Below are 15488 nucleotides of genomic sequence, written 5' to 3'. Positions count from 1 at the left end.
CAAATACTTGCCAAGTGGTAAAATGGTGGGGGCCAGGGTCTTGGGAGTCCCCTGCTGTGCAGGATATTAACCACAGAGCTGGAGAATCCTTGGGTCCCAGTAAAGAGAGGGAGGACCCTCTGAATGTGCTGGGCCCGGGGACTATTCCCGAACAACTCTGAACTACTGAGTTTACACAGTGGTTCTCCGAGGACAGTCCCTGGGTCAGTAGCAACAGAAGCATCATGTGGGAACTTGTCAGAAATGAAAATTATCAGGCCACACTCCAGACTGAAGAAGCAGAAACTCTGGGAGTAGGGTTCAACAACCTATGTTTTAACAAGCCTTCCAGGGCATTCCAATGCACAATGCACTTGAAAAACACTGGGTTAACAAATGGAAAGCCCCACACCTATGGCCTTAAGGCATGAATATCAGCCTACCTGGGGAGCAAAATGTAGCTCTATTATATATCAACAGTAGTAAAGGAGATAGTGAGCCCTTAGATTAAAGTCGAATTGAGATCAAACCCAAGCCCTACCACATTCAGGGAAAACTTGCTTGCTATATGATCTCTCAGGGTTGTTAATAAAAAATGAAATAATATCCATGGGCCATGCAAAAATAAAAGATTGGAAAGCAGTGGCTGGTATTTCTGCTCTCCAATGGTGCTCAAACATTAGGATGCATCAGAATAGGCTATAAAGTTAAATGCAGATTCCTAGGTTCCCCAAAGACAACAGGTTTTTTAAAATGTTTATTCATTATTGAGCAAAAGAGAGCGCAAGTAGGGGAGGGGCAGAGAGAGAGGGAGACACAGAATCTGAAGCAGGCTCCGGGCTCTGAGCTGTCAGCACAGAGCCCGACGTGGGGCTGGAAGCCACGAACTGAGATCGTGACCCGAGCTGAAGTCGGACACTTAATCAACTGACCCACCCACGACCCCAAGAACAGTTTTAAAGAGAGAACTGAGCAAATACACCAGGTGACTTTTTTTAACGTTTACTTATTTTTGAGAGCGAGCGAGCAAGAGCGTGAGAGCAGGGGAGGGGCAGAGAGAGAGTGGGGGGGACAGAGGATCGAAAGTGGGCTGTGCGCTGACAGCAACAGCCCAGTGTGGGGCTTGAACCCACAAACTGTGAGATCCTGACCTGAGCCGAAGTCAGACACTCAACCGAGTGAGCCACCCAGGTGCCCCACCAGGTGATTCTGATGCAGATAATCCCCTGTTTTTCACTGTAGAAAACCGTGGCTGTACAAAGGCGGTTGTTGCCCACCGTAGTAAATTGTAAAAGTAACCCTATCATTTCAAACATCTGCAGATAACTCATCTTCTGGAACACAATATACAGAGAACCTATTACTCTAAAATTTGTTAAATCAAAGAAATTAATGAAGGAAGAACTTTAATGCCACATATAAGTTATGTTGTAGTTTATTCTCTGTACTTTAACAAATTGAAATGAGCACTGATAGACAAAAAGGCAGCTGAGAGTAGCAAAAAAAAAAAAAAAAAAAAGACCCAAGAAAGAAAAATTCCCCAGTCTCCCTCATGTCAGAATTAAATTCAAGGAGGGGCGCCTGGGTGGCGCAGTCGGTTAAGCGTCCGGCTTCAGCCAGGTCACGATCTCGCGGTCCGTGAGTTCGAGCCCCGCGTCGGGCTCTGGGCTGATGGCTCAGAGCCTGGAGCCTGTTTCCGATTCTGTGTCTCCCTCTCTCTCTGCCCCTCCCCCGTTCATGCTCTGTCTCTCTCTGTCCCCAAAATAAATAAACGTTGAAAAAAAAAATAAATAAAATAAAAAAAAGAATTAAATTCAAGGAAAGATGACTGTATAAAAAATAGAATGAGCCTTGACAACACTTTAGTTGCACATCCTTTTCTATCCTCAACCTCATCCCTGACTCCCGACAGAGGAGGGGTATCAGACAGGAAGGGAAACAGCCTCACGCAGGTGCATGTGAGAGGTCTACACAATGTCCCAGTCTATGAAGGGACAGGCTTCCTCCTCCACCAGCTGAGAATGCGTGACTGGGGCAGAGAACCAGAGACCACGTCCCCAGTGCAGTCAAGGGCCAGGACATCTAGTTCAATCCCGTAACTCCGTGTCTATTAGAGGAACTGATGGAGATAAGGACAGAAGGAAAAGAAAGGAAGGGGAGGAAAGGAACTTGGAAAGCTCATGAGTTAGAAACACAGGAAAGGGCATGGAATTACCTGATATTTAGACTAAATCCTGCTCTTAATGTGTTTGAAGTTTTTCTTCAGCTTTTAATACAATGTCTCTTAAGCGACGTAGTATTTTCCTCTTCTCTCAGTACTGCAGACGGTCACGGCCATCTGATTCGATCTTCCGCACATTTCTAAACATGCCCCATGCTCTGGTAAGGAGATGCCCGACAGCATATGAATGAGCCTGAAACCAGGACCAGGCTACCCCCACACTCCAAGCCAACTGCTTTCTGGGTTGTTCTTCTCAGGAGGAACCTTCCATCACCTTTCTAAGGTAAGGTGAGTATTAAAAATATTGTTATTATTGGGGCACCTGGGTGGCTCAAGCTCAGGTCACGATCTTGCAGTTCATGAGATGGAGCCTCGCTTTGGGCTCCACGCCAACAGCAAGGGATTCTCTCTCTGCCGCTCTCTTTCTCTCTCAAAATAAACAAACATCTTTCTAAAAAATACTGTTACTACTATATAATCCCTAATGTCCCAGTTTTATTTTCCTTTGATTCTGGTAATTGAAAGAAAAAAATATTTAAAAAATATTTTTAGGGGCACCTGGGTGGCTGTTGGTTAAGCATCCGACTTCGGCTCAGGTCATGATCTCACGGTTCATGAGTTCAAGCCCCGCATCAAGCTCTGTGCTGACAGCCCGGAGCCTGGAGCTTGCTTCTGATTCTGTCTCCCTCTCTCTCTGCCCCTCCCCCACTCATGCTCTGTCTCTGTCTCAGAAATAAATAAACATAAAAAATAAAAAAAAATTAAAAAAAAAGAAATCAGTCTAGGACTGGGCCTTGCTCAGACCTCAAAGCAACTTAAAAGTTTTCTCCTTAGGTGCTCAGGAGCTCTTTAAACTTAAAAGGAAATCCCCCCTAGCAATGGTTCAAAGCCTAAGACAACTGCAGAGAGGGTAAGCAAGACCAAAGGAGGAGGTTCAAAATTCAAACATAACCCAAGGCTGCACTAGTATTCTCCTTTAAAACAGAATAATTTGTATCAACCTACACTCCAATAGTTTTTATTATCAAGTTAATTAATAGACTCCTGTGTTAATATCTATCTAAATGCTAGGCAATTAATGGCGACAAACTATAGATGTCCTTCTCTTTGCTTTTTCATAACAAAATCCCACAAATGAGGTGAGCACTAGAGCAACTTGACACAGGGCTCGTACGAGAAATTTCCCCCCAAAAGCTGAAAAAGGAGCAGCTTATAAATTAACATTGTGTCACAGAAGTAGGAAGAAACATAGGTTAAATAATTAAATAACAATAATAATAAAGAGATATTTGTGCCACAATGGATCACTGCCACTATTCGTAATGAAACCTCGGAACTCCTTTTAAAAAGTGACTTGAGTGGCAAGTTATTAATTCTAAAGTATTTTACACTCATGCTTAAATGCTATCTTCTTTTCAAAATGATGCCCATTTGCCAAATACTTTCAAGTTTACCGTAACTCCTTTTGAAAACTGCTGACCGTGAAGATGTCTAAATAAAGTGGTATTTTAGAAAATACAATTGAAATGCTAGTACCAAAGTAGACTTAGAGTTCCACGTGGTTCGATATTTGGTAATCCAGTGTTAAAAGTTAACTGCTCAGTTTGTACTATTTTCTGTTTAAAGAAATTATTGAATAACCTTTTATTTCATTAAAAAAAATTTTTTTAACATTTATTTATTATTGAGAGACAGAGAGACGGGGAGACACAGAATCGGAAGCAGGCTCCAGGCTCTGAGCTGTCAGCATAGAGCCCTACGCGGGGCTCAAACTCACAAATTGCGAGATCATGACCTGAGCCAAAGTCGGTCGCTTAACGGACTGAGCCACCCAGGCGCCCCCCCCCACCTTTTATTTCATTTTTAATCAGTGAGGAAAAGTGGCCTAAGTCACCAGTTCCAGGCACAATTAACACGTTCCTTCTAAACGACCTTGACTATTTTAACCAGACTTCCAGGCTAATTCAGTTCCATTCATGGTTGGATGTTACCTCTCTTCTCACTAACAAAGAGTTGGTCCTGCCCCAAGATCATTTCTTCTCTCACCAGCAAACTCTTACTCATCCTTCAAAACTTCCTCTGAACATCCAACATCCAGTCACAGCTTGAAAACGCACGTCTCCCACCGTACTGTCATTTTCTGGCCATGCCTACCCTTCCTTCAACCAGCAGCTCCCGCAGATGAGATACGTGATTAATCGTTGAATTCCCAACATATAAAACATTCTCAGTCACAAAGGCCTTCGGTAAATGGTTTATGTTCTACTTTTTGTCTTCTTCAATTTTCCCAATAAACCAGAGGAAGAAAAGGGAAAAAAAATTAAAAAGATAAAGTTGTACCTTGTATGCATTCCTAATACTCAGTATTTTTCAAGAGTCAGACAGCTCTATCAGCTAGAAGAAAAACTATACCTAAAAAGGCAAAGTGCGAAATTCTCTCACTGCTTTATACTTGGGTTTTCAAAAAGATTCATCCTGATATATTCTCTTTAAATAAACTGGAACTTATCTGAATGGAGTTACTTCCTACAAATCTTCTCTAAGGAAAGAAAAGATTGTTCTGGCTATGAAAACAACATTGTAGTTCAGAGCCACGAAAATAGAGAAAAGGTTCTGGCTGCCAAACGTCACAGTCCTAGGGATGGAGCTGAATCAACAGAAGACCACTGTCAAAGGAAAGGGGGTGGACAGTCAGGCTGGTTTCTGCACCACGCGGCTCCCTGCAGGTTACCGGATTCTTGGAACACTGCCTCTGACACCTAACAGGTGCATCCAGTAGGAGCCACTGGGTGAAAGGCCCCCGAGAAGCCGGTGCCACAAGAGAAAGCAGGACCGCTTTCTTCTCTAGCATCGCTCGACACTGGAGTTGAGACGAAGAGGAATTCGAGATAAAAAGGAAAAGATTATGAGTCTACAGGTACAAGGAGGAGAGAGAAAGGTGATGAGAGAGTTTGCCAGGAGGGGACAGCGAACCAGGAAATAAACCGGGACATAATACTTCATTCATGACCCGAAATTGATGAAATGGAACGTAAGTGGAAACTTTAAAACAAAACAAAACAAAAAGTAAGAACTTCTGGCATTAAAGGAGGTTCTCCCTCCTATACAACAATATCAAATCTTAGCTAAAGCAGTTTGAGGAAGTAAGCAAGGATGCAAAAACACTTTAAAATGGAAGCAACAGGGGCGCCTGGGTGGCGCAGTCAGTTAAGCGTCCGACTTCAGCCAGGTCACGATCTCGCGGTCCCTGAGTTCGAGCCCCGCGTCGGGCTCTGGGCTGATGGCTCAGAGCCTGGAGCCTGTTTCAGATTCTGTGTCTCCCTCTCTCTCTGCCCCTCCCCCGTTCATGCTCTGTCTCTCTCTGTCCCAAAAATAAATAAACGTTGAAAAAAAAAAATTTTAAATGGAAGCAACTTCGTCAAATAGCTATTCTTAAAAAAAAAAAAAAAAAAAGCCTTAAAAATGAATACCCTTTAAGAAGGAAATGTCAGAGGGATGCCCTGGGCGGCTCAGTTGATTGAGCATCCAACTTTGGCTCAGGTCATGATCTCACAGTTCATGGGTTCGAGCCCCTCGTTAGGCTCTGTGCTGACAGCTTGGAGCCTGGATCCTGCTTCGGATTCTGTGTCTCCCTCGCTCTCTGCCCCTCCCCCACTCACATTCTGTCTCTCTCTCCAAAATAATAAATACTAAAAAATTTTTTAAAAACGAGAAGGGAATGTCAGAGGGTTGAGTAAATACAAAGTTTGCCAAATCAAGAGTCCACTTCACTGTTCACTAGTTATTCCCTCAGTCTATGACAGGAATAATCAAGCAGGCCTATTCTTACATTGTAGTTCTAGTTCTGCCCCCCTAAAATGAGCAGAGAAAAAGAAACAAATGGTAATGGAAGCAAACAATAAGAATCTGGGATAATTTAGGAGCCTCTGAGTTGAAGGTAAATCAAAAAATTATACATGTCCAGCTGTGTACTTCTTGTTGATGAAATCAAATTTCTATTATCTATTCAGTCTATGACCACAATAACACATCAGGCAGGTTCTATATCTAGTTCAAAATTCTGTGAAGTCTCTTTAACACTGCTGGGGCTCAAAAAACAACTATGTAGAAACCTTACTAAAAATAATGTAAGTATTATTGGAAAAATAAATATTAAAATGTATATAAGTGAGCTGGCTAGGGATATCATTTCTTAAAAACTTCTGGAGAGGAATTTGGTAAAACACCATGTCTTTAAAATGTTCTTTTACCCAGAAATACCACTGGGGAAGTTTACAGGAGGTAAAAATATATGCATGTGGGCACACACATACATGCACACACAGGGCATAATGGAATCACCTATAAAAATGTCCAATAAAGCACTGTCTGCAATATCAAAAGAATTTTCCAGGTCTAAATACTTGGCAGTAAATGTTTATCTTCTTCAACACTGTAAAGTCCACTTACTATGTACTAGTAAATTTAAAAAAGTATGTATTTTTGAACAATTAAGTCAAAGGATGCCTGAGTGGCTCAATCGGTTGGACATCTGACTTTGGCTCGCTCAGGTTGTGATCTCACAGCTCGTGGGTTGGAGTCCCGCATCGGGCTCTGTGCTGACAGCTCAGAGCCTGGAGCCTGCTTCAGATTCTGTGTCTCCCTCTCCCTCCCTCCCTCCCTCCCCCCCCCCGCCCCTCCCCAGCTCATGCTCGCTCTCTCTCCATCTCTTTCTCTCTCTCTCAAAAAATAAGCAAATAAACTGAATGATTAGGTCAACATGTAAATCCTGTGTTTCTGCTTTGTGCTCAGTACTGGGGACACAGTGAGGACAAAACAAAGTCCTTTCCCTCATAAAGCTTACATTCTAATGGGGGAACCACAGAAGAAAACAGGGGAAGTATGTAATATGCCACATAGTGATCGGGGCCATGGAGAAAAGGAAAGCATGGTCAAGTGAAAAGGAGAAAGAGGGTTGCTTTGTTGTACACACAGTGGTCAGGGAAGGAGGCTTGCCTGATGAGCTATCATCTGAGTAAAGGCCTGGAAGAAGTAAGTCTTCCTTGGAAGACTTCCAAGGAAAAGCCCTGTGGCCATCTGGGAGAAGAGCCTTCCAGACAGAGTGAACAATAAGTAAAAATGCCTTGAGATGAGCGCAACAAGATGGCCAGGAGGGGATGGGGAGGGTGCACAACCCAGTGGCACCAGGCACCATAAAGCATCTATCTGGCTGCTGTATTCTATAGTGAATAAGGGCACTAGAAGGTGGGGACCAGTTAGGAGCTACTGGAACACTTCAAGTAAAGACATCATGATGCCTCAGCCCAATATGGTAGCAATAAAACCAGTGAGAACTACTTAGATACTGACTATATTTTGGAGGTAGAATGGGTTTGAAAGAAAGAGATTATGAGGCGCCCAGGGGGCTCAGTTGGTTATGCATCTGACTTCGGCTCAGGTCATGATCTTATGTCTTGTGAGTTCGAGCCCCACATGGGTCTCTGTGCTGACAACTCAGAGCCTAGAGCCTGCTTTGTAGTCTATGTCTCCCTCTCTCTCTGCCCCCTCCTCCACTCATGTTCTGTCTCTCTCTCTCAAAATAAATAAACATTAAAAAAAATCTTAGAAAGAAAGAAAGAGATTAAGGAGTTCAAAGTTTCTGTCCAAAGTGTTACAGAAAATCTGAGATAGAGGGAAAATACAGAAGAGCAGGTTTGTGGAGGAAGAAGTGAGAGTCCTGAGTATTGCATTGGATATACGAGTTTCAGAAGCCTGTTTCAGAGTTTCAGAAGACATTCATTTGGAGATGCCAAGTAGGAGCTGGGCACACAGTTACAGAATGGAGGAGAGAGGTCCAAGTTGCAGAAATAGATTTAAAAATCATAGCCTCTAGACGGCACTCCAAAGCCAGAAGGCTAAATGAGATCACACAGGTAAGGTGTGTAAAGACAGAAGAGGCTCCAACACTGAGCCCTGACCACAGGCCAACATTTGAAGGTCAGGGAGACAAAGAAAAGCCAGCAAAGCAGAGCACAGAGTGGCCAGCAAGGTAAAAGGAAAGGCAGGAGAGAGTGGCATTCCAGGAAACAAGCAAGAAAGGTGCTCCAAGAAGGAAAATGCCATCACCTGCATCAAATGCTCCTGACAGGTGACATCGGGAAGCAAGACAATTGCCGGCTGGACTGCACAACAGGTGAAAACATGGGCAGCTTTGAAAAGAGCTGTGTCAGCAGAGTGGTTAAAATAAAAGCGTGTCCGGAGTCAATTCAAAGGATAAGCAGTAAATGGCAACAGTGACTGAATAGAGAACTGTTATTGGTTCGGGTCAAGAAAGGTGGGTTTTTTTGGTCACTCCTATTATAGGTGTTCAACCACGCAAGGCTGAACGCGTGCATGGCATGGTTGAATTCTGATGGGAGTGACCGAAAGGGAAAGTGATGGTGGTGTTAGAGAAGGGACATGGGAAAGCTATGCACACAGAACGTGAGATTTCAGCCAGAATACACCAGAAGGCACAGGGTATGTGCAGACACAGGTTGGTTGGTACATTAAGTTCTCCTGATTGCTTGTATTTCTTCAACGAAGAAGGAAACAACATCATCAGCTCAAAACGCGGAGAGCTGAAGACCGAGGGGAACTTGCAACAGCCCTGGGGCAAGTGGAGATACAGGACACGTGTTAGCTGACATCAGCAGTCATGAACTTAAAGCAGTAAGAGTCTTCCCTGTGTCCTTCCCTACCCCATGCCCCTGGAGGAGGCAAGGAGATGGGTTTCACCAGGGTTGCTTAAGCAGGTTTGTAAGACCGGGAAGGGAGGGGACGGCATAATGTAATTAAGAGTAGACACAAAAGAGTAAGGACGGTGACAGACTTGGAATTTTTGCTGGGCAAGGAGGATGGCACGAGAGCTGTGGGAAACAGTGAAAACGAAAGAGCAACTGACTGTGTGTCTCACCAAGCTGAGCCACCCTAGAGACACTCAGAATATCTAATCTGCTCCACGGCTGAAACTGGTAATTCCTTTTATTTTGTCATTATTGTAGCATCTTTTATGCAATATTTTAAAATATTATACACATTACAGGTTTACTGTAGATCATTTAAAAGATACACATAGGGTCAAAAGAAAAGCTTCAACGGCATAGATAGCATTCTTACTGATTTGCACTGTGTATGTGTACTTCATTTTCAAGTTTAGGATACGCTGCCTCACTTGGCGGTAACTTCCCTTTTTATCAAACAGCTCTGTGAACATGTTACTAAAATGTTCTATACTTTCATTTTATATAATTGCTGTTGTGTGGTAATGAATCTCATGGATTTGAACCCTGCTCATGATTTCGAGTTGTCCATGCAATGTACCTGGAAGGCCTCATTTGCTCAGCAGAGTTCACGGACGGTTACTACACACACAGGTGCTGGCCTCTGACTGTTACACAAGTCTGCTCACATGGACATGTCTGTGTGTTTACTTAGGAAACACTGTAGTTTACTATGAACTACTCTCCACCCTTCCCATTACATTTGGGACATCAGACTGATGTCTGAGATTTTATTAAGAGGCACCTCATATTACATATGAATTTTCTTTCAGAAAAAATAAGGAAGCATAGGAGTTATATGTGTTGACAAGATTTCAAGACAGTTGTCACAAGCTTAAGAAACTCCAGTGAAATGTAGTGGGTGGAGGGCAGGAATGTGAGGTTATCCTACAACATGACAAGATGTTCCACACTACTTTCAAAAGTCCGCCTTTCATCTAGATTTAAACAAAATCACACAAAAAGCTAATTATTTGTTGGAGCTTAAAACTGAACTCCATTTTGCATATAAAAACAAACTATTCTTAAAATAATTTTATTACAGGGCACTTGCGTGGCTCCGGTGGTTAAACATCTGACTTCAATTTCAGCTCAGGTCATGATCTCACAGTTCGTGGGTTTGAGCCCTGCGTTGGGCTCTGTGTTGACAACGTGGAGCCTACCTGGGATTCTCTGTGCCCCTCTCTCTCTGCCCCCCCGCCAACTTAGCATGCACACACACACGCTCTCTCTCTAAAATAAATAATCATTAAAAAATAATAATTTTATTACGTACTGAAATTTCCAAGACTAAAACTACTCTATATATTAAGGGAAGATTATACTTTGTTTTGTTCAGATTTTGACCAAGAGTTGCTCGCCATCTTAAAAGATGAATCACTGCTGACAACCCTGCTGAAGATATTGGAGCTGCCAGGACGCCTGGTGGTCAGAATCGGACTCTTGATTTCAGCTTAGGTCATGATCTCAGGGTCATGAGATCAAGCCCTTTGTCGGGCTCCACACTGAGAGTGGAGCCTGCTTAAGTTCTCTCTCCCTCCCTCTGCCCCTCCTCCACTTGTGCTCACTGACATGCTTGCTCTCTCTCAAAAAAAAAAAAAATTATATATATATTAAAAAAAAAGACATCAGAGCTGCTAATGCAACATTCTCGCAGCTGCCAAGTTCAGTGACCCCACAGACACATGTTAAGTGCCTATGTGTAATCATGCCTAAGCATTTAATTAATATGATAGTTTATTCACATAGTTAGTACATCATTCTGCCTTGCTTCCAATTTTGTGTAGGTAACGTATTATCTACAAATTTTATGTAGCTAACATATTAACTATGAAATTTCCAAAGAATAAAGGAGACGTTCGAAAAATTTCATTACAAAATGGGAATGTACTCTCTGTATGTTATAAACTACTATATTACATGCTTATTATCATTTCAAACTGTGTTAAGGATATCCAAAAAAGAACTAGAAAAATGGAAGAGGACCAGTTCCAGCCATATGGCAGATCAGATATTCTAAATGTCTATTGATTTAAATATCTAAAATACTAAAAAAATGCCTTTTAAACGGATCACAGACTTGGCATGAATGCGATTAAAACCAAAAACAAACAGAAAGTAAACCAAGAACACAGAAAGTAAGAGCGGTACTGTAGAAGCTGGCTTGCTATAGATTTTAACTTTCCATTTCTGGACTATACAGGGAACAGAGAAAAGGAAAAGTCTACGGCCTGCCAAAAGGGCGTAAAATATGAGACCATACATCTCAAATAAATCAGGGACTAAGAGGGGCTATGCCCATTATTGGAGAATATGAAAACCCACTAAAGAGAACAGAAAAATACCTGTCTTGAACTTGATACTCAGAGGTAGGAGGAACTTAAAAATGGCTCCACTGAGAATTAGCAACCACAGGCTAACCTTCATCAGGGTTTCTGGTCAAAATTAACACTTAATGGTGTGGTCTGCAAAAACCTCAAGAAGATAATTCTATGTAAAGTGGTCCCAAAGGCCATCACCACCTGAACCCACTGATCAATCTGAACACCACTACTGTGGGACGACAAAACATTGATGTTTATCCTGATGTAATACACTCACCGCATCACCTATGAGGTACTCAAACCATGTTAGTCAGTAATGATGTGTAACAAACTGCCTGAAACTTGGTGACCTAAAAAGCCACCGGCATGTTCTATGCTCACAAATTTTGTCAGTAAGGAATCTGACCCGGGTGTAAAGGTGAAGGCTGGTCTCGCTCATTGGACAAGCAGGGCTAGAACCACTTGGAGGCTTCCTTACTCACAGAGAGGGTCGTACACCCCTCATTTGAACAGAAACAATGCCCTACATTTTGGGGACATGATTTACCACAACCACACACACAAAAAATCGTTGACCTTACAGGATTAGAGGGGCTAGGTGAACACATTAAGCCGCAGCAAGAGAAGACTCCAAGCCAAGCCATTTCACAAGGCAGTTGACTCAGTTTTCCAACGTGCCAAAGGCTCTAATGGGGATGGGGAAGAAGAAACCGTTCCAGATAAAAAGACTTAAGGACCAAATCAATGGATTACATGTCTTTCTGAATTCTGCTTGGGGAAAAAAAAAAAAACAAACCCAAAATACTATAAAGGCATTCTGACAACAACTGGGGATATCTGAACATGACTAGGCTAGTAAGTGCGAGGAATTACGGTGGCACATAGACCCCCACTGTATCATTCTGTTTATCAGCCCAGTAAGAATTTTTGTACAGTAAGACTCAAAATGTGGTTCCAGATGACTCGCGTCCACAGGCAACTGGCAAAAACATACATCGTTCTTTCCTAGGGAACAGAATATAAACCCAGGGACTCGATAAAACTGTCTTCCAAAAAACAAAAAATGAAGGGAAATAAGAAAATTCTTAGAACCAAAAGAAAACAAAAATAATGCACATCAAAATTGGAGACATTCAGCCAAAGCAATACTTAAGAAGAAATTTTTTGGTCTTCTATTTTGCTTCATCAGACAAACATGTTTTGAATAAGCTAAGCATTCACTTGCTTGAAGAAAGAACAGCAAAATAAACATCAGTAAAATGTAAAGCAGGACAGGGGCGCCTGGGTGACTCAGTCCATGAAGCGTTGGACTCTTGATTTCGGCTCCGGTCGTGATCTCTTATTTGTGGGATTGAACCCCATGTCAGGCTTTGCGCTGACAACAGGAAGCCTGCTTGGGATATTCATATCCTCTCTCTCTCTCTCTCTCTCTCTCTCTCTCTCTCTCTGCCTCTCCTATGCATGCACATGCTCTCTCTTCACACACACAAGATAAGTAAACTTCAAAGAAAAGAATATAAAAAAAGGAAAATGTTATGGATTAAATGCCTTTAACTCTGAATGTCACAGAAATTAATGATGACTATTATATGAACAACCTTCTTAATAAATTTGAAAAACTGGATGAAATAAATTCCTAATATGTAGGGATATACAAAGTGTTGTGTATACGTATATACACATATATAAATATAATCTATGTATATATAAAGGCAGAAAGCTGACTCAAGAAGAAATTGATTACGTGAATACACCTATATTCACAAAGGAAATAAGATCAAAAGTCAAAAGTCAGGAAAGGGACAAAAGCTAATAATCAAGAGGTATACATTCCTTTATGGTTTTACAGATAACTTCTACCATTCAAAAAACAGATAATTCCAAACTTTAACATAAACTCTTCTAGGAGATTTACAAAGGGACTAGTCTCCAATTCATTTTATAAAACTCCCTAATACAGACACCAAAACCTTACAAGGATAATTACAAGTCAATCTCATTCACGAACACTGTCAAGAAACCTAAAGAGAGATCCACAAACTGAGCTCAGTGATGTATAAAAAGATTAATACATCATGTAGCTGGGATGATTCCAGAAAGCATGTTTGGTTTAATACTTTAAAACAAAAAGACACACATAACATACCCCCAACGATGGATTACAGGAGAAAAACAAAGTGTTCATCTCAATAGTTATTAAAATAACACATAAGATAAATTTTGGCATTCATTCATGATAAAATCCCTTCGCAAACTAGAAAAAGAAAGGTACTTCGCTACCTAGTAGTGGGCAGTCACTAAATTAAATAAACAAGTAAACAAACATTATACTTAATGATAAATGCTGAAAGCCTTCTTTTAAGTCTCAGAGAATACAAGAATGGATAGCCCTCTCCAACAATGCTTTGAGGAAGCTAGTCTGCAAAAAGATAAGACAAGGGAGAATGGGGTGATTTCTTCTAAAAAAAAAAAAAAGCAGCTTTGTTTTAAAAATTAAGAAAACCTGAGAGAACCTACATGTTGTTAGAATTAACAAGAATTTAAAGAGCTGCTAAACAAAAAAAAAAATTTAACATATAAATTGCACTAGATTTATATACACTGATAACAGTGAGAAGATGAATTTTGAAAAGGACACAATTTACAGTGGCAACAAAAATATAAAATATAGACAACTAATTCTAACAAAAAAGTACGACTGTTCTTTTTGAAAGAATGTTCTAAAGGAAATCAAAAACACCTAAAAACAATGAAGAACTGGAGTACATTAATAGAAGGACCAAAGAGGGGCACCTAGGTGGCTCAGTCTATTAAGTCTCCAACTCTTAATCTCAGCTCAGGTCATGATTGATCTCATGGTTCGTTAGTTCAAGCCTCACATCGGGCTCTGTGCTGATGGCACAGAGCCTGCTTGGGATTCTCTCTCTCTCTCTCTCTCTCTCTCTCTCTCTCTCTCTCTCTCCCTTTCTCTCTGTCCGTCCCCATGTGTGCACTCTCTCACTCTCTTTCTCCAAAAATAAATAAATAAACTTTTTTAAAAAGGGACCCATGAAAAAGAACAAAAACCCCAGAATAACCCCAAACATTATACCTTCGGGAATCCAAGCAAATAATAAAAGGGGCATCTCCAATCAATTGGGGAAAGGTAACTGTAATGGTTAATTCTATGGGTCAACTTGGAAAGTGCTTTTGGATGAAATTAACATTTAAATCAGTGACTTTGGGTAAGGTGGGTAGGCCATCAGTTGAAGCATGAATAGAGCAAAAAGACCAACCTCTCCAAGTAATTCCAGGAATTACTTGGAATTGCAGTCCAGCAGACTGCCTTCAGACTTCATCACCACCATCAGCTCTCCTGAATCTCCACCTGCTGGCTCACAATGCAGGTTCTGTACTTGCCAGCTTCCATAATTGTATAAGCCAATTCCTTACAACAAATCTCTTTATCCTAACCAAATAGGATATGTGAATATGTGTACACACACACACACACACACACACACACACACACACACACATTCTGTTTCTCTGTAGAGCCCTAACACAATAGCTTACACAAGAGAAGGCACTTAAAGATCTGGCAAAAAAAAAACAAAAAAAAAAACAAAAAAAACCCAGTTAAGCTGGATTAGGGTAAGTGAAATGTAAAACCGAATCCATGAAAATACTCCCAAAATAACATGGGAGAGTTCCTTTGTAAACTCTGGAGTGTGGAAGGCTCAAACTCACACTTAAAAAAAAAAAATCCAGAGATCTTAAAAGAGTGATAATTTTGACTACATACATACCTTTTAAAATTTAAAAAGCCCCTCTGCAAGATCAAACAAACAAATAAACCATAATTAACGTCAAAAGATGAATGACAAGGTGAGAGAGGGTGGTTGGTAACTCATATCACAGGCAAAGATCCAGTCTTCCTAATATATATAGGTTTTTATTAAATCAACTTTTAAAAGACCAACAATTGAATAGAAAAATTCAAGATAAAAAGGTGTGAATTCACAATAAAAAAAAAAGAAATGCAAATGCTTTTAAGTATATAAAACATTCAACAGAACTCAAAACAAGATAAATGCAAATTAAAATTACATTATCAGACTGGCAAAAATCCAGAAGCTTAGTAAAAACCATGCTACTGGCACGAGTGTAGGGAAACCGGTACTC

The 15488-nt window shown here is 41.1% G+C and overlaps 1 protein-coding gene across 11 annotated transcripts in view; it reads right to left on the bottom strand.

Moving 5' to 3' along the window:
• The window catches only part of ARID1B (AT-rich interaction domain 1B), a 450301-nt gene that overhangs the window by 293072 nt on the left and 141741 nt on the right, over positions 1-15488 (bottom strand). The window lies entirely within an intron of this gene.

Source organism: Puma concolor, chromosome B2 (assembly GCF_028749965.1).
Source record: "Puma concolor isolate L17-30 chromosome B2, mPumCon1.1.hap2, whole genome shotgun sequence".
In the NCBI taxonomy this organism is placed as follows: domain Eukaryota; kingdom Metazoa; phylum Chordata; class Mammalia; order Carnivora; family Felidae; genus Puma; species Puma concolor.
Note: the sequence above shows the minus strand (reverse complement) of the source record. Positions and strands in the feature narration are given on the sequence as shown.